Source organism: Rhinopithecus roxellana, chromosome 6, assembly GCF_007565055.1.
Source record: "Rhinopithecus roxellana isolate Shanxi Qingling chromosome 6, ASM756505v1, whole genome shotgun sequence".
Taxonomy (NCBI): domain Eukaryota; kingdom Metazoa; phylum Chordata; class Mammalia; order Primates; family Cercopithecidae; genus Rhinopithecus; species Rhinopithecus roxellana.
In genome coordinates, this window is record NC_044554.1 from 68,516,292 (window position 1) to 68,540,908 (window position 24,617).

The 24,617-nt window shown below is 37.8% G+C and overlaps 1 protein-coding gene across 5 annotated transcripts in view; it reads left to right on the forward strand.

Moving 5' to 3' along the window:
- The first annotated feature begins 13,189 nt into the window (after positions 1–13,189).
- POT1 (protection of telomeres 1) overlaps positions 13,190–24,617 on the forward strand; it is a 115,612-nt gene continuing 104,184 nt past the window's right edge. For 3 of the 5 annotated variants that reach the window (XM_010355863.2, XM_030932955.1, XM_030932956.1), the window contains exons 1-2: positions 13,197–13,378; positions 14,517–14,698. The gene's annotated coding sequence lies outside the window, so the exon portion shown is untranslated. Of the gene's footprint in view, positions 13,379–14,516; positions 14,699–24,617 lie in introns of all 5 variants that reach the window. The other 2 variants (XM_030932957.1, XM_030932954.1) reach the window with 2 other exon arrangements.

Below are 24,617 nucleotides of genomic sequence, written 5' to 3' on the forward strand. Positions count from 1 at the left end.
GAAGACAAGTCCCTTCCACCTATAAGCCTGTAACATCAAAAGTGAATCAGTTACTTCTTAAATATAATGGTGGTACAGGCATCAGGTAAATACACCCATTCCAAATGGGAAAAATTGGCCAAAGCAAAGGGTCTACAGGCCCCATGCAAGTCCAAAATCCAGTGGGGTAGTCAAATCTTAAAGCTCTAAAATGAACTCCTTTGACTCCATGTCTCACATCCAGGTCACACTGATGCAAGAGGTAGGTTCCCATAGCCTTGGGCAGCTCTGCCCCTGTGGCTTTGCAGAGTACAAACCCCCTGCAGACTGCTTTCACAGGTTGGCATTGAGTGCATATGGCCGTGCAAGTACCTATGGCATTGAGTGGCTATAGCACGGTGCAAGCTGTTGGTGGATCTACCATTCTGGGGGCTGGAGGATGGTGGCCCTTTTCTCACACCTCTACTAGGCAGTACCCCAGTGGAGACTCTGCTCTGACCCCACATTTCCCTTCCACACTGCCCTGGTGGAGGTTACCCATGAGGATTCTGCCCCTGCAGCAAATTTCTGCCTGGACCTCCAGTCGTTGCCATACATCCTCTGAAATCTAGGTGGAGGTTCCCAAACTTCAATTCTTGACTTCTGTGAACCTGCAGGTCCAAAACCATATGGGAGCTGCCGAGGTTTGGGGCTTGCACCCTCTGAAGCAACAGCTTAAGCTGTACGTTGGCTCCTTTTAGCCATGGCTGGAGTGGATGGGAAGCAGGATGCCAAGTCCCCAGGCTGCATACAGGAGGGGGGCCCTGGGCCAAGCCCAGGAAGCTATTTTTCCCTTCTAGGCCTCTGGGTCTGTGATGGGAGGGGCTGCCAGGAAAGTCTCTGACATGGCCTGGAGACATTTTCCCTATTGTCTTGGTAATTAGCATTTGGCTCCTTATTACTTATGCAAATTTCTGCATCCCACTTGAATTTATTCCCAGAAAATAGGATTTTCTTTTCTACTGCACAATCAGGCTGCAAATTTTCCAAACTTTTATGCTCTGTCACCTCTTGAGTGTTTGACGCTTAGGAATTTTGAAACCACCTTTGTAAAACTATGACTGAAATAGTGAAAGAGAGCTAACTTAACCGATTCCATCTTGTTCTAACCTCCAGGCTGTCTTTGTTCATTCCTGGGCATAGGCTGAACTAACTTTGGGAGAAACTTAGTTTGTAGTTTACAGTTTAAACAAAGATGGTAATAGCTCTTTCCCACAGCAGACCTACTTCCTGCCTGGGGACTAGACTAACATTAGCCACAGGATTAGAAATTATGGTTTAGGGGTTGGACGAGCGAAGTGGCTCACGCCTGTAATCCCAGCAGTTTGGGAGGCTAAGGTGGGTGAATCACGAGGTCAGGAGTTTGAGACTAGCCTGGCCAATATGGTGAAACCCATCTCTACTAAAAATACAAAAATAGTATTAGCTGGACGTGATGGTACACTCTTGTAGTCCCAGCTGCGCCGGAGGCTGAGGCAGGATAATCACTTGAACCCGGGAGGTGGAGATTGCAGTGAGCTGAGATCACACCACTGCACTCCAGCCCGGGCAACAGAGCGAGACTCCATTTCAAAAAAGACAAAAGAAAGGAGTCATGCAGCTGGAGTAGCCTCCATTCTGATCCTCCCTAAACTGCTCCTAAGATCAGTGCTTGAGATATTTTGCAGACCCTGCACTTGATGGATCTGCTGGCACCACCCAGAGAGATAAACTGGCTCCTTTGATCTTGTGGCCCCCACCCAGAAACTGACTCAGTGCAAGAAAACAGCTTCTACTCCTATGATTTCATCTCTGACGAATGAACACTCCTGACCCATTGGCTTCCTCTCCACCCACCAAGTTTTCCTTAAAAACTGTGCTTTTCTAATGCTCAGAGGGACTGATTGGAGTAATAGTAAAACTCCGGTCTCCTGCACAGCCGGCTCTGCGTGAATTACTCTTTCTCTATTGCAATTCCCCTGTCTTGATGAAGCGGCTCTGTCTAGGCAGTAGGCAATTAACCCCTTGGGCGATTACAATTTCTTTTGCCAGATACCCTAAATCATCTCTCAAGTTCAAAGTTCCACAGATCTCTAGGGTAGGGACAAAATGCTACCAGTCTCTTTGCATAGCGAGTGACGTTTACTCCATCTCCTCATCTCCATCTGTGACCATCTCAACCTGGACTTTATTGTCCATATCACTATCAGCATTTTGGTCAAAGCTACTCAACAAATCTGTAGGAAGTTTGAGAGTTGGAGATATCTTCTAGACAGCAAGTGGAAATAGTTAATACACAGTTGAAAATACAAGTCTGGACTTTATGAAAAATACAAATTTGGGATGTATACATCTAGAACTGAAGATATAAAATTGGGAAGTCATAAGCATATAAACTGCACGAAGAGTGGAAAGGGAGTGATTTATCAAAGGAATGTCAAGCTGTTGTTGGATAGTGGAAGGATGAGAAGTTAAGTACAGAACACTTAGGTGCTATACATTTATTTACTATATTCTCCCATCTGGTACCAGTTTTTACTAAGTGCAAGATTATTAGTGATTTTAGATGTCATGAGACTGTGAATTTCCTGATGTTTGACTGAAAGGAGATTGTTACTTTACTGCCAGTAACAGAAAACCAAAAACTCAAACCGACTTAAATAACAAGGAAATGTTCTAGTTCCTGTAACTAGAGATTGAGAGACACATGAGATTTCAGGGTTAGTTCATGTAAGGGCTTAACACTACCATGAAAGTTGCAGATTTTATTTATTTTTTTAACTTACGTGGCATTCTGTTCAGTCAACCACAGGACTGGCTTCATCTTAAGTTGGGCTCCCTTTTGGTTGTGGAATGGCTGCCAGGAATACTCGGATTACACATTTCCTCACACAGCATCAGGAAGAGGAGAGGTTGATTTCCCATGATATTTCCCCAGAGAGAAAGAAAAAAAAAGTTCTAGAAATCCCAGAAAGTATTTCCTTACATCTCTTTGGCCTGAATTTGGTTACATGCTCATTTCTGAAATCTGCAGCTGTAGCAATGAAGACAGGATTTTTCTGCTCCAGGATACATGGTTTGATATAAAGAGTATCTGGTGAAATGGAAAGAAAAGAAGCATTTTTACTACGAGGAAAATTAAGGAGGAGATTGATCAAGATTAGCATCATTAGTATTTGGATGTGTAATATGGATAGAATTAGCAGATTATCTAGAAGAAGTAGAAAATTATTGATGGTCAGATATAAACAACAAGACAAAAGGAATACATTTCTTTTTTAACATTTCCTTTCAGTGTAATAGACTTACAAGAGTTTATTAAACAAACATGCCTCTATACTTAGGACTGGTTTACACCATCCTCATGTGAAAATAAGTAAGAGTACAAAAGTATTTCTTTTTCTTCATCTCTTCTGTTCCTTTGGCTATGCCAGACTCTGACGCCAAGTTCTGGGTTGAATATATATCCTAATTAAACTGAAGTTTTTCAAATGTGATTATATAGTAATCACTTCTATTCTGCTCTAATCATAGAAAAGATATCTTGGAGTAATTTTTTACTATTGAGAATTAGGTAAAAGGGACAACACAAATGAGATTTTATTATCTCATTAATACAGTAGCCTATAAACTTATCCTTCTAACAATACATAGTCTTTGATGGGCAAATTGTGGGGAGGAAAGGTAAACTCATATTTAGCTATAGAAAGTCTCAATATTATTGCACACAAATGAAAAATAAATAAGCTACCCACAGTTTTCATCAAGGAGACTATATATTGACTTTCCCATTTCCCATAGAAGTGTATGAATGTAATGAATAGAGGCAAATTTAATTTAAATTAATAAGAAGGTTCTGACAAAGTTACAAAATGTCTCTCTGTGTTAAAAGTGTGTTTTCACCCTGAAACAAATGGTTCCTAATTACTCCAAATAAGCATAATGAACTTAAAAATCATGCAAACTCTTAATTATCTTTCCATTATTTAAAGCTATTCATTATAAAGTTCCTAAAATTGTGCCAATTGCTGATCATTCAAAAAACAGGAGGAAGACAAAGAAAAATGTCAGGCTAACAAATTGCTGTCTGCTTCTGTGCTCTCCAGCTTAAAGCTGGTCCACTACTTTTCAAAACAAATTAACTATCAACTCTTTTTTAAACATCTAAGATTACATAGAAAAGAGGCTGTAGATGTGGGCATTATTACAGATTTTCCCAGGACATATCTTCATGATATAAAATGTAAGATATGTAGATGAAGGGGACATTGAACGCAAGACATAAACCCCTACTTCCACAGTGTAAAGGAGTTGAAAGATCCTGTTTGACTAGTCTACTTCTGTCTATTAATTTCCAGCAATTTTTTTTCTCTTTCTTTTTCTTCATGTGCCTTTTGTGTGTGCTGCCTCAATTAGAAATGCAGCAATCTGACATAAATCAAGCTCCTCACTGGTTTTCTCAAAAATTTCACTCATTCTTAAGCATTCTGTGAGCTCGATAACTTTTCTAAAGATTTTTTCTTTTTTTTTAAATTATACTCTATGTTCTAGGGTACATATGTACCCTACAATGTGCAGGTTTGTTACATATGTATACATGTGCCATGTTGGTGTGCTTTGAGTGGGTTGAATGCAGGCACAGCATAGGTATCAAAGAGTGGCATCTCCTCTGGGAAACATGCATACTCTCTTGGTTTCTCTGGTTCAGTTTCTTTTCTTCTTCTCTTGCTTCCCCATCTTTACAGAGAAACCTGAAGAACCAATCATTTTCTTAGGCAACATAGTTCTTCTCACACATAGGCACCTGGAGGATCTTGGCTGTTACTATAAGCAGATTTGTCAAAGAATGTGTTTCTGAATAAACACTCAGAATTATCACTCAAAATAATTTTCCTAAATGCAGGTTTAAAAAAAAATCAGTAAACACATTTGGTGTAATTTAACCAAAACTTATCTCTGTTGAGATAGTCTATCTTAACCTTGTACCTTTTACACACTGAGTCACCTAGGTGCCACATGGCATGGCTCAAAATTAGAAAACGACCCATTTCTCTCCACTATGAAAATTTTGGCTGTCTTTGCTGAGTCTGTGCCTTGTTGCATATACTTGGATCCTCTGTTATGCTAATTTGACTTTGAGGCTTTTATTTTCTTTCCAGTCATTCATTTTTCCCTTAGTGCATGGCTTGTCTCAGCATTTCTCAGACAGGGCTTTTCATTGTATTTGTTTTCATTCACTCTAAGCCATTACCCCATCAGATGTAGTGAGAAGAGAGCTTAAAAGTAACCCAAGCTGATTAAAAAATATAATCTGTTGCTGAGAGAAAAGATGGCATGAGGGATCTTAATCTCCAAAGAGTGCTGGAGATAGACCTCTTGTTTAAACATTCTAATTAGAAACTATCTAATTCAAAAATCACTTGTCTTTATTAGCCTATGTAAACTTACAAAATTTGAATCTTGACTAATGTATGACATTACATTACACTCAAAAGGTTTTCATTTCACTTGTAATTTATAAAATATGGTATTTGAATCACTGATAGGCCATACAGATTCTCCATGTTATTCATGGAATAAATATATATAATGCTCATGTTTATAATATAGCTTCTCTACTTTTCTGGCATAAATAAGAAATTTGCGTGTTTTTCATCATCATAGATAACCTCACTGGTGTCTATCCAAAATCGGTCTTTCTTCATGTCCATCCTACTGATGGTTTCCAAGCATTGCTATATTGAAGTTAATGAAATGTGTTATCCATCGGCCTGTGGACCACTGGAGAGAGAACTGGTTAGTGAATCATGAGGGATGGTGTCTTAACCATTCATTAATCAAGTATTTATTGACTGCCAAATGAACAAAACAGGTTGAAATTCCTACTACTGTGGAGCTTACCTTTCAGTGTGAAACACAATTAAAAGGGTCAGTTTTACAGTATGTTAGAAGGTGACTAGTGCTCTGGAGAAAAAGAAAAGGGTAGCAAAACTCAGGAGGGATGTGTGTGCAAATTTAAATATAGTGGTCAGTTTGACTTCTTTGACAAGGTTATATTTGAGGAAAATTCTTGAAGTAATTGAGGGAATTAGTAAGGGAAGAGTATTCTAGCATTCCACTCTAAGCCTCGAGATAAACAGCAAGGAAGCCAGTCTATCTCAAGTGAGTGAACATAAGGGGTAAACTCAGGATAGCAGAGGGATTCGATCACTTAAAGGACTTTGACTTTGACCCTGACAGTACTGCAGAATCCTTGTAGTATTCTGAGCAGAGGAGCAAATGATCTGACCTGCTGTTCTTGATGAGAATGGAGAAATAATTGTGCATGGGCAGGAAGTGAAGAGTAAAGAATCAGGGGGACCCTCTAGGATGCTATTGCAGAAATCCGGTCCAGAGGGTATGTTGATTTGGATCGCAGTGGTGGTGGTGGAGGTGATATGCATTGATCTGATTCTGTACACATTTTAAGACGAAAGCCAACAGAAATTCCTGAGTGTTGTCTGTCACAATGCTACTGGTTGCAAGTAACAGAAACTTAACAAAAACCAATAAATACTGGTGGAATTCAAAAGTGTCACATGGAACCTAGAGTTTTAACTCCTTTTGAAGGACATTTAACTCCTTTTGAAGAACTATATCAAAGATACTAAAGATACTAAGAACCCAGCAAACTACTCTGTCTTTTTCTCTGGGATTGCATGGTGTCTGGGTTTGCTTCTCTGTATGTATCTGATTCATCCTTGTTTGCAGTTTGTTTTTTTCTGCCTCTTCACGTTGTTATGGACAATGGCCACCCTAGCCTCCTATTTGCCCTTGCAAATCAAGTGCCAAGGCCAACTCACTTGTACACAAATGACCAAAGTCATTTACTGGGTTCTTTTTTATTTTATCTTTATTTTTTTTGAGACAGAGTCTCACTCTGCCGCCAGGCTGGATTGCAAGTGGCGCCATCTCGGCTCACTGCAACCTCCACCTCCCAACTTCAAGGGATTCTTCTGCCTCAGCCTCCTGAGTAACTGGGACTACAGGCATGCACCACCACACCCAGCCAATTTTTGTATTTTTAGTAGAGATGGGGGTTTCACCATGTTGGCCAGGATGGTCTTGATCTCTTGACCTTCTGATCCTCCCACCTCGGCCTCCCAGAGTGCTGGGATTATAGGCATGAGCCATTGCGTGTGGCCCAATTTACTGGGTTCTTAAGAAACAGATTCTAACTGGCTCCATCCAGGCAATAGATTGGCTGCCTCCTGAGTCAAGTGGTCAGGTGATTATCTTGGTCCAGCCTGTAGTCAGGACGGAACAAGAGCAAGTGCATAATACCAACATGGCTACATACACAGACTTCTGTGTGTGGAAGGCAGCTCTTAGTGGCGTGTGAGCTGCATAAACATCCAAAATGTTGTATATATGGTTATCAGATAATTTTACCACTAGAGGTTGCTTAAATATGAGTCTTTCAAAAAACTTCTTTTGGTTTAGCTATTTTTAGTCATGTGGCTAAGTGATAAAAGCAGTGAAAAAACTTTTGATTAAAAAAGATAAAGCAGCTAGTCATCTAAATTCTTCATTCAACAATAACCAGTGTGAACATTTAATCAATATCATTTCAGATATCTCTGTATAATACATAGAATTAGACTTAAGCTACTGGCCAGGACGACAGAATTAATTTAAAATAAAATAATCATAAATGATATTTTAAATTAAAAGTATTAATTTAAATTTTATTTGAATTAAACAAAAGAGAAAACAGTTTAAGTAAAACTGAAGGGATGATTAAACTTTGGATTAATGATTTTTTCCCCAACAAAACACATAAATTCTTATAAGAATCCTCTGATCTGGAAGAAAGCGAGCTGGAAGAAGAAAGTGCCCATTCTTGTCATAGCATTGAGATGAGCCATGGCCTTTTATTTATTCTCAGAAAACGGCCAACTCTGAGTCTTGAGGGTGTTCAGGGTGACTTTTAGCAGCAGAACATCTAATTCACTGACAAGCCTTGAAGGCTTACTCTGTGCTTAGAAATAGGTGAATATACATCTATAAAAATAAAATTATATGCTATAGATGAGAAAATTTAAAGAAAGGGATCCCTGTCTTTTCAGAATCACTAGAGAGATTACAGTTATTATACAGAGTCTTGAATTTTACAAATTGTTAGAAAACTAAGGGAAAGAACATGGCATAGCCAAACACTTGTAAATATTACCGGAGCCATAGCTGTAATTGATTTCTAATCCAAATCAAAGCACAGAAAGAAAATAAAAAAGAAAACAGGACACATCTGAAGAAGGTTAATTACATGCCTAGAAAAGAGACCATTTGAGAGGCAAACATTCAGGGGAGATGGTGCCCTGACCACAAATGTGAACATCCACATGTATTTCTTCAGTAGACTATGACACCAAACTCACATGACTTGGTTATGTTAGGTTGTAGGATCATATAGAACATTTTGTGTGTCGAAATTCCATGCTTTCCCAACAGCCAAATGTTTATAATTCAGTTCCTTGTAAGTACTGATATGAAGATAATGCCATATTCCAGATATATAGCTAATAATTTAAAACATTTGGTTGGAATTTAATACATTTGTATTACCAGGTTTTTTAAAATATCAATGTGAGTTTGTTTAACGTGAGCCAGTTTCACCAGAGTCACACTCTGAGTATTTTTTTGTGTCTAATATCTGAGCATGATCACATAAAATCATTGCCTATATGAGGGTTATATCTGTGGCAGTCTACAGCCTAGGGATAGCAAAAGAAGTGATGAATTTGATCTGAAGACCAAAATTAAGGCTGGATACAGGGTTTAGAGAGTATTTAAGAATATGAAAAATTATGTATATATTGATTAGCCCACAGTTTTTTATGCTTGAAGCCATATGTTTTTATAGGACTGAAATGTACTACAGAGAACTAAAATTTGCCTTTATTATATTGCTATATTTTCAACTCTGCTTAGTTCTTACTTCTCAGGAAGGTCTAATGTGACCTTTCTATCTAGGTCAGTTTCTTCCATTACATACTTTCCTAGTACCATGACTACTCTTTGTATCTCACATCATAATCAAAATTTTCCATCGGTTTATCTGAATTTTGAAAAGAGATTCTGTCTCCACTGCAAGATCCAAATCAGCTAGGGCCACGCCTGGTTGTGTCTAACTTACTGTTACATGGCCCTGCTCAATTTCAGGTACTTGGTAAATGTTCCCTGAATATTCATTAAGTTTACATAATACCTTTTTTCTAACATATTAAAAAAGTGTTATCAGAAACGGTGGCTCACGTCTGTAATCCCAGCATTTTGGGAGGCCAAGGTGGGAGGGTCACTTGAACCCGGAGTTTGTGAACAGCCTGGGCAGCATAGTGAGACTTCACGTCTGCTAAAAATAATTAGTGGGGCACAGTGTTGCCGGCCTAAAATCCCAGCTACTCAAGAGGCTGCAGTGGGAGGATCACTTGAGTCTGGGAGATTGAGGATACAGTGAGAGGTATGATATTCCCACCGTATGCCAGCCAGGGCAACAGAGTGAGACCCTGTCTCAAAATAAAAAAAAATATATATATACACAAAGAGAAAATGTTATACATGAGGTATATGAGGAAACGTATATTTTTGGGGAAGTCATACATTTCTTACAGTCTTTGAACAAGAGAAAGTTCATATTTGTAATTCATTTATATGACTCAATACACTATAATATATTGACCTACTTATAGTTTATAATTAAAATTTGAATATAGGTTATTTTATTTTTTTCTTGGACAATTCTTAAAATGAGTAGCAACTGAAGGAAAGACAATTTTGTAACTAATGAGGATTTTTTTTTTTTTTTGAGATGGAGTCTCGCACTGTCGCTGGGGCTGGAGTGCAATGGCGTGATCTCAGCTCACTGCAACCCCACCTCCCAGGTTCAAGCGATTGTCCTGCCTCAGCCTCCCGAGTAGCTGTGATTACAGGTGCCTACTACCACACCCGGCTAATTTTTTGTCTTTTTAGTAGAGACAGGTTTTCACTATGTTGGCCAGGCTGGTCTCGAACTCCTGACCTCGTGATATGCCTGGCTTGGCCTCCCGAAGTGCTGGGATTACAGGTGTGAGCCACTGTGCCTGGCCTAGGATATTTTAAAGTAATAAATTAAAACGATTTATTATTAAAGTACAAAAGCTTTTGGGAGACCTCTTCAATGGACACTGTTTTCTCAATTTGTAGTACCTAATATTATGTTTTAAAAATATCTTAATTTTCTTCCTAATATGCAATGAATGATTACATGCTTTACCATTTAAATTTAGAACTTAAACATACATTTGTGAAAAATTTATGTTTGATTTATCTCCTGGTTCAGCTACATAACGATATAAAAATTTGATGCTTTATTGAAATAGGACTTTACAAATCCATTTAGATGTTCATTAGGATTGGGCAGAAAGACTATTCGATACAAGGAAATGAACTCCAACTAATGTAGCCTAGCTATTATTGCTAGAAAAATCTCAGGAGTAAGAAGACGATACTGTCAGGCTCTAGAGATGCAACCTGATGACAACAGCTTGCAGGACAGATCAACTGCAAATAGGAATGGGTTAATCACCCCAAAATTAATGCAAAGGAAATGAATTTGAAGTGCCAGACATGTTAGGCAATTCAATTTTACATTTAGATATTAACAAGTAAATAGTAAAGGATAATATGAAAATGCTATGACAGGGAAGATGTGTCAGAAATTTGCAGATTGATTTCTTTCATTTTGATTTATAATAACTGTATTGAATCCTTATATTTATACATCACTTAAAATATTACCCATTCTGCTTTTGGTCTTCATTATTTATTAATGAAAATTTAATTTTAACTTTTCTTAAAATTGAACATTTTCACATTGTAGATTTTATCTAAAAACTTTTTTCATTGCACCTAAAAGTCATAACTTCTAATAACAATTACATTAATTGTTAGCCTTAGAGTAGCTTTTTAATGCTGCTTCCACAGGCATAGAATAACAGTAATGGATTGTTTTGGCATTAATATGTCTTCATTGTCTTATTTAGTTGATTCAATCTCTTTTTTTCCTCTCTTATTATCTTAAATTGTACTGTATATTCATGAGCAATTTTCTTCATTTGTGGAAACTAATTACTAACGTGAGGTAAAGCATTACAGGCTCTGGAGCCTCTGCCACTAATTGGGAGATTATGCGGAAGAAATAAGATTGGAAGTTACTTGGACGTGTAGGAAGTGTTGTGTCCCACAGGAACTGAGAACAACCACTTTAACAAAATAAAAGGACTTACGTATACCTCTATTAGATATCTTCATCACATTCTATAGAACCGGGATACTTATCGACTAAACAGATTATGAGAAATTTTAAAAGATTCAGTTGGTAGAAAGTAAGAGGAAAACTAGGACCATGTTGTAGCAAAAAGAATATTTTCAAAAATGTGAGACTAAAAATGTCCTTTTGGGTTAGCAACAAAGAGTTCTTCAGTGGGGAGTTTAAGTGTAATGGGGTGGTGCTGGGCAGGGGTGGGTGGAGGGGTGGAAGTCAGAAGTAAGATAAACAGTTTTCCTCAGCATTTGTTCATTCAACAAATATTTAACACCCACAGAGGAGTGTGCGACCAACTGGGCAACATGGTAAGAACTCGTTTCCACAATTTTTTTTTTTTTAATTGGCCGGGTGTGGTGGCCTGTCTGTGCCTGTGGTCCCAGCTACTTAGAAGGCTGAGGCCAGAGGATCGCTTGAGCCCAGGAGTTCCAGGCTGCAGTGAGCTATGATCTTGCCACTGCACTCCAGCCTGGGCGACAGAGCAAGAGCCTGGGAGACAGAGCAAGAGCCTGGGAGAATGTGTTTAAATGGTGACAGGAAAGAATGAATAAAGAAGGAAAGCTTAAAATACATTGAGAGAAAATATATTGATGATGATGGAAGGGAGATGAAAGTGGTCAGGGTCCAAAGCCCATGTGGAGGGCTTCATATAGAAAGAAAGAACAGTATTTCACAGCTGGATGCAGCCAGAGATGGAAGGATAGCATCTAAACTTTCCCTACAGTTTTCCTCAAATGGACAACTCCTGAGTTCAAGCACTTGTCACCTCTGGCTTCTGCATGGGATATAACTACAGGGATGGGGAGGGGAAATGTGAGATAGGCTAACACTGAATGCTTCCTGTTGATAAAAAAGGCACTTTAAACATAGTCAGCTGGCTGGGCACGCTGGCTCACGTCTGTAATCCCAGCACTTTGGGAGGCTAAGGTGAGCGGATCACAAGGTCAGGAGTTCGAGATCAGCCTGGCCAAAATGGTGAAACCCGTCTCTACTAAAAAAATACAAAAATTAGCCGGGCATGGTGGCCTGCGCCTGCAATCCCAGCTACTCGGGAAGCTGAGGCAGAATTGTTTGAACCCGGGAGGCGGAGGTTGCAGTTAGCTGAGATCATGCCATTACACTCCAGCCTGGCGACAGAGTGAGATTCCGTATCAAAAAAAAAAAAAAAAAGTTAGCTATATCCTCCTACAAATATGTATATAAAGAAGACATTTTAGTTCAAATTAGTCTTGGAAATATTCATGTAAATTCTTTATTACATTTAGTTGCACACTAGGATGGTTTCACTTAAATGATTTAAGGCATATATCTGAAATTAGCAGAGGATTCATGTTTAACAATTTATCATTATAAATGATAAATTATAATACTTATCAATTGTTATAATAAATATTAAATAAGAAACTATAATAAACCTATAATTTATAACCATTAATTATACCACAAAATCATAGCCCTATAAAATAATGACAAGGTTACAAATCTGTCTGTAAATAGCAAGACTCAATGGTGACATTAATGCCAATGCCCGAAATTACTATAGAAACTCTCAAATAACACTGTTATCCTTGTAAATGCTTCCTTATAAAGACTGCAGTAGGTGCCTACTTCTTCGGGGAAGAGAACTGGACATTAAAGGAAAGGCTCTGCCTGCACAAGCTACCAATCTACCAAACGGAAGCTGAAACCCTGCCCAGCAGACCCGCCCGCTTGCCCTGAACTTGCCTCCCGCCACGCAAGCTGGAAAGTGACTGGGGGCGGAGCTAAGGGGAGAGGCGAGAATTCCGGAAATGTGACCGGACTGGGCGGGGCCTGTTCCTTGGCCCTACGCTCCCGTTGGCGCCGCATCCTGTCAATATTTCGCCAAACCTCCAGGCGCCGTCAGTGTGTGAACGGTTACACAGCCTGCCGCCGCGGGCGGAGAACTAGTGGCTATGCTCAGGGATCCTGCACGCATGCGTGGAGCTGGACCGTCAGCGTGCGAGTGACGTCACGTGCGCGCCCGTCTAAACTCTTCCTAGGGTTCTTTCTAAACTGCGGGTGAGTAAAATTTGTAAGGTTTGGTGTGTTCGTTGAGTGGCTACCAGACGGAAGGGGCCCGGGATTGAATTAGTTTAGATCCAAATTTGATGTTAATTATCGCAGAGAAACACTTTTTCTTACGAGTGTTTATCTCGATCCTACTGTGTTCAGCGTCTTTCTTGGTGTTTTGGGAGGAGCGGACAGAGTTAAGTCCAAGTCCCCGCCCTCAAAGAGCTCAGGTGGCTTGGGGAAAGGTTGGTGCGCAAACGTTAAAATTGGATATCGACACTAGTGAGTGTCCCAGTCAAGACGTCTGTAAATAAGGTGGAGCCTACGATGCACAAGTTAATCTCAGTTCAGTAATTTTTGTTTTTTAGTTTATTTAGGGGGTGAAGGGAGGAGGCCACAGAAACATCTTGGAGTACGAAGCTTTTGGTGCACAATTTGCCTATACAATATTACAGCTCCTGTGGGGGTTAAAAAAAAAAAAAAGCTCAGGATTTTTCAGCCTCCCTCTTCCCCAATAACTTTTGCGTTTTTTTTTTGTTGTTGTTGTTTGTTTGTTTTTTTTTTTGAGACGGAGTCTCGCTCTGTCACCCAGGCTGGAGTGCTGTGGCCGGATCTCAGCTCACTGCAAGCTCCGCCTCCCGGGTTCACGCCATTCTCCTGTCTCAGCCTCCCGAGTAGCTGGGACTACAGGCGCCGCCACGTCGCCCGGCTAGTTTTTTGTATTTTTTAGTAGAGACGGGGTTTCACCGTGTTAGCCAGGATGGTCTCGATCTCCTGACCTCGTGATCCGCCCGTCTCGGCCTCCCAAAGTGCTGGGATTACAGGCTTGAGCCACCGCGCCCGGCCAACTTTTGCGTTTTAAAGCACAATGTTAAAGGCGTTTGTTAGTGACATGGTTACAGATTTTAAAACTTGCTTTTTAGAGGTACTTTAAATACGCAGCTTAGTAGAAAATGGTTAAGTTTCAGTTCCGTGGAAGAATGTCCTGTATTGATCTTTGCAATAAAATTGTAAAATAATCCATCCTCCTGTCACCCCCAACCCTGAACCGTGTTAACCATAATAAGGAAAAGCATAACTAAGTCAAAGAGACTTAAAGCAAATTATTGACTGCATTTTGGATAAAACACTGGTTTTGTATCTTCAGCAGCAAGTTGTCAAATTCCCTAGTTGAATTTGCTTTGGACATCAGTGTGAAGAACTGATATGCCACTTGAATTAATAAAGGAAGTCAGTGGGGTGCCTGAAGTTCAGCCGCTGAGTAAATTACGTAAAGTAGATTTCGGATCCCTACAGCCAGGTTACAATTATAGCAAGAAATATATTCAGGTAAGAATTTCGGTAACTCAGAATGCTTTTTCCTACTAAAAGGAATGCAGTTTTTTAATGTTGAGTTTATTTATGAGAACTGGTTTAGGTATGGTTTTTGTCTTTGTCTTAACATTTGAGATTGAATATTTCAATACGTTTTTCAGTATTTATTTAGCAAACAATTAGCAAATTCCTGAAACACTGGAGTAAGTTTCTGAGGTACAAAGATGAAGAAATGTAGTCCCAGAACTAAAGGTAATCACATTTCTGTGGGGTCTGACAATCACCTGATCTCCAGTTAAAATTAATAGGTGTGTTATTAGCATTGTGATATGTGAGCATGAGAGCTTTTGGTTCTGACAGATCAGGAAAGTTGAGCTGGAACTTATGGGATAACAGACTGTGCTGTAACTTCCTTTGGCGTAAAAAACAGTCCTTATGTGCATATTGAGGAATTTGGATGTTACTCTAAAAACTATGGAAAGTCTTTGGTAGGTTTTAGCAGGAGAAAAACATGATTTACTTTGAATTCAAAAAACTTTGCTTCTAGGTAGAGAGTATATTGGAGAAGGCAAGATTAGTGGAAAGGTGTTAAGAGGCAATTACAGTAATTTAGATGAGAGTTGATGATGATCTGGGCCAGTGGCAGAGGGGATGCTGGGAAGGAGATTGAAAAAAGATAGTAATAGTAATACCTAAAGTTAACATTCGTTGCATTTTTTTCCATACGTTAGGTAGTGTTTTACATGCTTTACATATATTATTTAATCATCACAAAGACCTATGACGGTAGGTACTGTTATTAAAGACACTGTCTTTCAGAAAGGTTAAGCAATTTGCTTGAGATTGTATTGATAAAATATAGTAGAGCAGGAATTTGAATATAGATGATTTGCTTTAGACTTGACAGGATAAAGAAGCAGAATCAGTAGGTCTTAGAAAACAATTAGACTAGAGTGGCAAAGAGAAATTCAGGAAACTTCTGTTTCTAATTCCTAGCCAGCCAGGAGAAGAAAATAGGGGGTACACATTTAGGAAGAAACATTTACGGAGTTCAATTTGGACAAATTTGAAAGGTCTTTAGAGATGAATAGATAGTAGTGTCCAGTAGGCAAATGGATTGGGGAGTTTGAAGCTCAAAGGGTCTCTAATTTAGATGGGTTTGAGCCAAAGCATAGAAGAGAAGAGAACCATGTTGAAGGAGTCAGTGAAATAAAGTAGCATGAATAGGAAGCAGAGATGGTCTAGAGAAGGAGAAAGAAACTCAAGAGAGAGTGGTATCTTTGATACATAAGAAAGCAAGTTTCAGTAACACTTGTATAGATTGCTGTTTAGTAGGCACTCTCCTAAATGCTTTGTATATGTAATCTCTTAATCCTGAGAATCCTAAATATTATTCTCATTTTATAGCTGGAAAACAAACACAGGTTCAGTAATTTATTCAGGGTCTGATAGCCAGTAAGTGGCTGAGCAGTGATTTACATGCCCATTGTCTTTGCTACTAACCAGAGCATTATGTTGCTATAGATGCTCAAAGGTCTGAAAAGTATCTGTTCGTTCTAATAACCAAGAAATTATTGATCACTTGGAAAGGTTAGTTTTGTTTAAACATTAAGAAGCAAATTCATTTTTCGGTAGCGTGAGGATTGAATGTCAGGTGAAAAAATGAAAGCGGAAAATGTCTGTCAAGAAATGAGTTGTGATACTTTTGATAATTTAAGCAATTTTTAAAAATTTGTTTTGTAAATATGTATGGGAAACAAGTGCAGTTTTGCTACATTGATATATAGCATTGTGGTGAAGTAAGTGCCTTCAGTGCATCTGTTCCTGGAGCAATGCAGCTTATACCCACCAAGCAACCTCCCATCATCCACTCCACTCCTAATCCCCTACCCCTCCAAGTTTCCATTGTCCATCTCTCTACACTCTGCTACCATGTGTACTCATTATTTAGCTTACATTTTTGAGTGAGAACATGCAGTATTTCTCTTTGTGTCTCAGTTGTTTCATTTAAGATAAAGGTCTCCATTTCTATCCATGTTGCCGTGAAAGACAATTTCATTCTTTTTAATGTCTAAATAGTATTGTGTATATATATGACTTTTAAAATCCAGTCCTCCATTGATGTACACTTCGGTTGATTCCATATCTTTGTGATTTTGAATACCACTGTGGTATACATATGAGTGCAGGTCTCTTTTTTATTTAATGATTTCTTTTCCTTTGGGTAGATACCCAGTAGTGGGATTGCTGGATCAAATGGTAGTTCTACTTTTAGTTCTTTGAGAACTCACTGTACTGTTTTCCATAGAGGTTGTAGTAATGTGTGTTCTTGCCAACAGTGTATAACAGTTCCTTTTTCTTTGCACCCGAATGTCTGTTATGTTTTTGTCTTTTTAGTACCCGTTCTGATTGGTGTAAGGTGATGTTTCATTGTGGTTTTAATCTGCATTTTACTGATGATTAGTTATATTGAACATTTTCTCATGTGCTCGTTGGCTGTTTATCTTCTTTTGAAAAATGTCTATTCGTGTCCTTAGCCTACTTTTTACTGGGATTATTTGGGGTTTTTTGGTTGAGTCCCTTGTAAAATCTGGATATTAGTCCCCTGTTGAATGCATAGTTTGCAAATATTTTCTCTCATTCCAGAGATTGTTCATTCTGTTGATTATTTCTTTTGTAGCACAGAAGCTTTTTAGTTTAATTAAGTTCCATTTGTCTATTTGTGTTTTTATTGCCTGCACTTTTGAGGTCTTAGTCATTGTGGGGAAAAGAAAGATCAGACTGTTACTGTGTCTATATAGAAAGAAGTAGACATAAGAGACTCCATTTTGTTCTGTATTTGAGATGCTGTTAATCTGTGACCCTACCCCCAACCTTGTCCTTGCAAGAGACATGTGCTGTGGTGACTCAAGGTTTAACGGATTTGGGGCGGTGCAGGGTGTGCTTTGTTAAACAAGTGCCTGAAGGCAGCTTGCTGGTTAAAAGTCATCACCATTCTCTTAATCTCAAGTACCCAGGGACACGTACACTGCCAAAGGTCGCAGGGACCTCTGCCTAGGAAAGCTAAGTATTGTCCAAGGTTTCTCCCCATGTGATAGTCTGAAATATGGCCTCGTGGGAAGGGAAAGACCTGATCGTCCCCCAGCCTGACACCGTGAAGGGTCTGTGCTGAGGAGGACTAGTATAAGAGGAAAGAAGGCCTCTTGGCAGTTGAGATAGAGAAAAGCATCTGTCTCCTGCTCATCCCTGGGCAATGGAACATCGCGGTGTAAAACCCGATTGTATGTTCTGTTTACTGAGAAAGGAGAAAACCACCTCAGGGCGAAATATGGGTCTTGCTAGCATAATGCTGCTCTTTATGCACTAAAAAGGTTTATGGAGATGTTTACATATGCATATCAAGGCACAGCATTTTTCCTTAAACTTACGTCACAGAGATCTTTACTCGCCTGTCTTACTGCTGACCTTCTCCCTACGATTGATCCTATTATCCTATCACTTCCCTTTTTCTAAGATGGTAAAGATAATGATCAATAAATACGGAGGGAACTCAGAGACCAGTGCCGGCGTGGGTCCTCTGTATGCTGAGTGCCGGTCCCTTGGGCCCACTTTTTCTTTCTCTATACTTTGTCTCTGTGTCTCATTTCTTTTCTCAAGTCTCTCTTTCCACCTAACGAGAAACGCCCACAGGTATGGAGGGGCAGGCCACCCCTACAGTCATGAATTGTTTGCCTAAACCAATATCTAAAAGAGTTTTTCCTAGGTTTTCCTCTAGTAGTTTTATAGTTTTGGGTCTTGCATTTAAATTTTTAATCTATCTTAAGTTTATTTTCATATGTGGTGACATATACGAGTCCAGTTGCACTTTTCTGCATGTGGCAATCCAGTTTTCCCAGCACCATTAATTGAAAAGTTTGTCTTTTCTCCAGTGTAGTGTTCTTGCCATCTTTGTCATAGATCAGTTGGCTGTAAGTATGTGACTTTATTTCTCGTTTCTCTGTTTTGTTGCATTTATCTGTGTGTCTATTTTTATACTACTACCATGCTATTTTGGTTGCTATAACTTTGTAATATATTTTGAAGTGAGGCAATGTGTACTTCCACCATTGTTCTTTTTGATTAGAATTGCTTTGGCATTTTGGCCTCTTTTTTGGTTCCATATGAGCTTTATCATTGTTTTCTTCTAATTCTGTGAAGAACGACATCAGTAATTTGATAAGGTTTACATTGAACCTGTAGCTTTGGGCGGTATGTTCATTTTAATAATATTAATTTTTCTGATCCACCAGCATGAGATGTTTTTCCATTTTTTTAATGTTGTTTACAATTTCTTTCATCCGTCCTTTGTAGTTTCCCTTGCAGAGATCTTTCACCTTGTTAGTTAAGTATATTCCTAGGTATTTTATTTTATTTTTGCAGCTATTGTGAATGGGATTGCATTCTTGATCTTCAGCTAGCTTTTTATTGGTGTATAGAAACACTACTGATTTTTGTACATTGATATTGTATCCTGAAGCTTTACTTAATTTACCAATCTAAGAAATTTTTGGTGGAGTCTTGAGGGTTTTCTGTATACAAGATCATACCATTAGCCAACTATGATAATTTGACTACTTCTTTTCCAATTTGGATGCCTTTTGTTTTTTTCTCTTGCCTGGTTGTTCTGGCTAGGACTTGCAGTACTATACTGAATAAGAGTGGTGAAAGTGGGTATCCTTATCTTGTTCCAATTATTAGAAGGAATCTTTTCAACCTTTCCCCAATTCAGTATTATGTTGGCTGTGGATTTGTCATATATGGCCTTTATTATGTTGAAGGAAGTTCCTTCTGTGTCTGGTTTGTTGAGAATTTTTGTCATGAATGGAAGATGAATTTTGTCAAATGCTTTTTCTTCATCGGTTGGGATGATCATCTGATTTTTGTCCTTAATTCTGTTTATGTGGTGTATAACACTTATTGATTTGTGTATGTTGAACTATCCTTGCATCCCTGAGATAAATCTCACTTGATCGTGGTGTGTGATCTTTTTGACATGCTGTTGGATTCAGTTTGCTAGTATTTTGTTGATAATTTTGCGTGAATGTCATCAGAGATACTAGTTATCAGACCTCTGAGCCCAAGCAAAGCCATCGCATCCCCTGTGACTTGCACATATACGCCCAGATGGCCTGAAGTAACTGAAGAATCACAAAAGAAGTGAAAATGCCCTGCCTCGCCTTAACTGATGACATTTCACCACAAAAGAAGTGAAAATGGCCGGTCCTTGCCTTAAGGGATGATATTATCTTGTGAAATTCCTTTTCCTGGCTCATTCTGGCTCAAAAAGCTCCCCCACTGAGCACCTTGTGACCCCCACTCCTGCCCGCCAGAGAACAACCCCCCTTTGACTGTAATTTTCCTTTACCTACTCAAATCCTATAAAACAGCCCCACCCTTATCTCCCTTTGCTGACTCTCTTTTCGCACTCAGCCCGCCTGCACCCAGGTGAAATAAACAGCCATGTTGCTCACACAAAGCCTGTTTGGTGGCCTCTTCACTGGGACGCACATGACACTAGTCTGTAGTTTTTGTCTTTGTGTGTTTTTGTCTGGTTTTGATATCAGGGTGATACTGACCTTGTAGAATGGATTAGGGAGAATTCCCTCCTCAGTAGTTTTAGAATAGTTTCAGGTGGATTGGTGTTAGCTCTTTTTGTGTTTTGTACATCTAGGCTGTGAATCCATCTGGTCCTGGACTTTCTTTTATTGGGATTTTTTTTTTTATTACTATACAGTCTTGCTATCATCATTGATCTATTCAGGAATTCTGTTTCTTCCTGGGTCAATCTTGGGAGGTCGTATGTTTCCAGCAATTTATCCATTTTCTCTATGTTTTCTAGTTTATGGGCATATAGTTATACATAATAGTCTCTGATTACCTTTAGAATTTCTGTGGTATCAGTTGTAATGTCTCCTTTTTCCTCTCTAATTTTATTTGGATCTTTTCTCTCCTTTTCTTGGTTAGTCTAGCTAGTAGTTCATCAATTTTGTTTCTCTCTTTAAATAACCAACTTTTTGTCTCATTGATCCTTTCGGGTTTTTTTGTTGTTGTTGTTTTTGGTTCTTGTTCATTTAGTTTTGCTCTGATCTTTGTTATTTTTTTGCTTCTGCTAACTCTGAGTTTCATTTGTTCTTTTTTTTCTAGTTTCATTGAGGTGTGATGCTAGCGTGTTAATTTGTGATCTTTCTACTTTTTTCTCTACTGAATCCCTCATTGTTTGCTTGTCTAGGAAATATTTTATATCTCTTATTAAGCTTCTTCTGGCAGGATATAAAATTTTGGCTTATTTTTTTTTTTTTTTTTCTTTTTTTTGAGCACTTTGAAAATGCCATCCATTCCCTTTTGGCCTGTAAGATTTTTGTTGAAAAGTCCAGTTAGTTTTATAGTGTTTTATTTATAGGTGACTAGATAGATGCTTTTCTCTTGGTAATTTTAAAATTCTTTTTTTTAAACTTTGACTTTACATGTTATGAATATAATACGCTATGGTGAAGTCCTTTTTGTAATGTATTTTCCTGGGGATAGCTGGGCTTCCTGTATCTGGATGTCTAACTCTCTTGCTAGACTTTAGAAGTTTTCATTAATTATTTCCTTAAATAGGTTTTTAAAACTTTCTAATCTCCCTTTCCCCTTAGGAATTCTGATAATTCATATGTTTGTTTGCTTGATGTAGTCCTGGACATCTCAAAAGGCTTTGCTCATTCCTTTTTATACTTTTTCCTATTTTTGCCTGACTGCATTATTTCAAAATTTCATTCTGTCTTCAGGTTCTGAGATTCTTGCTTTTCCTTGGTCTAATCTGTTATTGAATCTTTTGAATATATTTTGTATTTTCTTCAATTTTTTAATTCATGGTTTCCAGTTTCTTTCTTTTTTTTTTTTTAAAGATCTCTGTTTCATTGGTAAATCTCATTCATAACCTGAATTGATTTTCTGATTTCTTTGTATTGGTTTTCAGATTTCTCTTGCATCTCATTAAATCACTAGTTTGGATTCTTTATCTGGCATTTCGAGGAATTTTTTTTAGTTGATATTTATTGCTAGATAATTGTTGTGGTCTTTTAGCGATGTCGTATTTCTCTGCTTTTTCATGTTTTCTATGCCCTTCCTTTGATATCTGAGCATCTGGTATAGCAATTACTTGGTCCATTTTTTTTTTTTTGAAATTGCATTTGTAGGGAAGAAATGTTTTCTGAAGATGTATATATGTTGTTGGTTAAGATACTTTGGCTTTGATTTTCGGTGCCTTTGGTAGTGTGGCCTTATATTAAGAGTGTATCAACATTTCCTTTCTTTTTCAACTTATTTATGGTTTAGTATTTTAATTATCTCTTAGCATATAATAGGATCATGTTTTTTTGATCCAGTCTGACAGTCCCACTATTTAATCAGCATAGTCAACTTATTTAAAATAATCATTGATATGGTTTTGTTTGTCTATGAAACGACTTGAGTTCCCTTTGTTTTTCCTGTTTTTTGTTTTCCTTCCTGAGTTCTTTTGGGTTAAATATTTTTTATTCTATTTTATTTTCTCCATTGGCTTTGAGCAACACCTGTTTTGTTCCTTTAGTGGTTATGATAGTGCTAACAATATGCATCCTTACTAAGGTATACTTATAGCTACTATTGTACCATTCCCCATGGTACAGTTGTTATTTCTCATATCCTGCTTTTTTCTTCCCACTTGACAAATATAAGAATCTTATAATAGTGAAATTCCATTTACTCACTCCCCTGTTCATTGAGCTGTTATATTTTTTACATGTACATGTATTATAAACTCTACCTTACGTTACTACTTTTGCTTTAAACAATGAGTCGTCTTTTAAGGAAATTAAGAGAAGGAAAAAATATGGTCTTTATATTTACTGACATATTTACCATTTCTGGTGTTCTTCATTTTTACCTGTAGATCCATTTTTATCTGGGCATTATTTCCCTTCATCTTGAAAAACATCTGCCATTTCATATATTTCAGCTGGAGATAACTTCTCTTAGCTTTCATTCATTTGAAAATGGCTTTATTTCATGTTTGTTTTGAGGGATGTATTTATTGGATATAGAATTCTGTGTTGACTTTTTTTTTCTTTTAGGACTGTAGAGATACCAGTCCACTGCTTTCTGGCTTCTATTTTGTATGTGATTTGCATTTTTTTACTGTCCCCTTTCTATTTTATCTTTTAGTTTTAGCAGTTGGACTTTTTCTTTGAATTTCTCCTTTGTGGGTAAGTGAACTTCTTGGATTTATTCAATGTTTTTCCTCAAATTTGGGAAATCATTGGATAATATTTCTTGAAATATTTTTTTTCTGCCATATTATTGCCCTTTTCTGTTTTTGGGATGCCAATTACATGTGTATGTTCATGTATTAGGCTATTTGATACTGTAACACAGATCTCTGAGATTCTGTTCCTTTCTCTTTTATTGTGTTTTATTTGTGTGGCAGAGAGGATTTTCAGTTGAGTAATTTCTGTTGCTGTCTCTTTGAGTTCACTGAACCTTTTGTCTGCCATATCCAATATTCTGGATGCATTTTTAGTGAGTGTTTTAATTTTAGTTGAGGGAGCGAGGGACAAAATATATCTGATAATAAAAAGAAATCTACATTTCAGTTTTGCTTGTCTATATTTTTCGTGTAGACATTTGTTTGTAACACATTTTACTCACCTATTTCTTTTTAACTTTTATTTCTATTTATTTTCCTGGAATTTTCTTTCTTATTAAATGAAGTGTTATGAATTACAGTTGGTCTTTTCTACTTAATTGCATTTAAATGATTATCAAATGCTTGTTAGCATTCTCAACTTATTTTACATCTGGTCAATTAGTGTGATATTTCTTGTCTACTTGTATTTATTAATAAAGTGCCATGATTTGATTCCTTTTTGATATATCATTAATAATGATTATTTCCAAGCTGCATCTAATTTTGACATACTTTTGTTTTGTGTGCTGGATATAGAAATGATAAATACTATGACAGTTTGCTAAGTTCTTATTTTATTTTTGTTCCTACTTATATTAGTGAAATTTTTTTTAATTTCAACATTTTCTTATTTGTTTGCTTAAGAGATGGATGTTGCTCTGTCACCCACGCTGGAGTGCTGTGGTGTGATCCTAGCTCATTGTAACCTCAAACTCCTTGGCTCAAGGAATCCTCCCACCTCAGCCTCCCATGTAGCTGAGATTACAGGCACATGCCACCACAGCTAGCTAATTAAAAAAAAATTTTTTTTTTATAGAGGCAGGATCTTTCTGTGTTGCCCAGGCTGGTCTCAAACTCGCTCCCTCAAGCAATCCTCCCACCTTGACATGTCAAAGTGCTGGGATTACAGGCATGAGCTATCACCCCTGTCCAATTTTAACATTTTTATTAACGAATTCTTTTAGCTATAAGTGAACACGTTAGTATCTAGTAGGGCTAAAACTAGGAAATACCTTTTATGTATTTCTCATGGTTAACAAGCTATGTAAAATGCTCGTTTTTAAAAAAAAAGATTGAGGTATTTGTGTTCTTTTACATATTGGAATCATTTTTCAGCTCTCTATTGTGTACATACATACCCTTTTCTAATCTGCAGATATCAATGTTTTTTGAATTTTATGAAATGGATTTTAGTGCTACATTCTGTTTTTTGTGTAGACTTCTATGAGTTTTGACAAATATATGCAAATGTGTATGTAACCACAACCACAATCAAGTAGTTCATCACCTTCCAAAATTTTATAGTTAGCTGCTTTGCCAACTCTAACCACTCATCATGACCGCTTACCAATTTCCTGGCACTGTATTTTTGTTTTTCAAGAATGTCATATAAATGGCATTATACAGCATGTAGCCTTTTGCATCTGGCTTCTTTCACTTAGTATGATGCATTTGACATTCTTTCAGGTT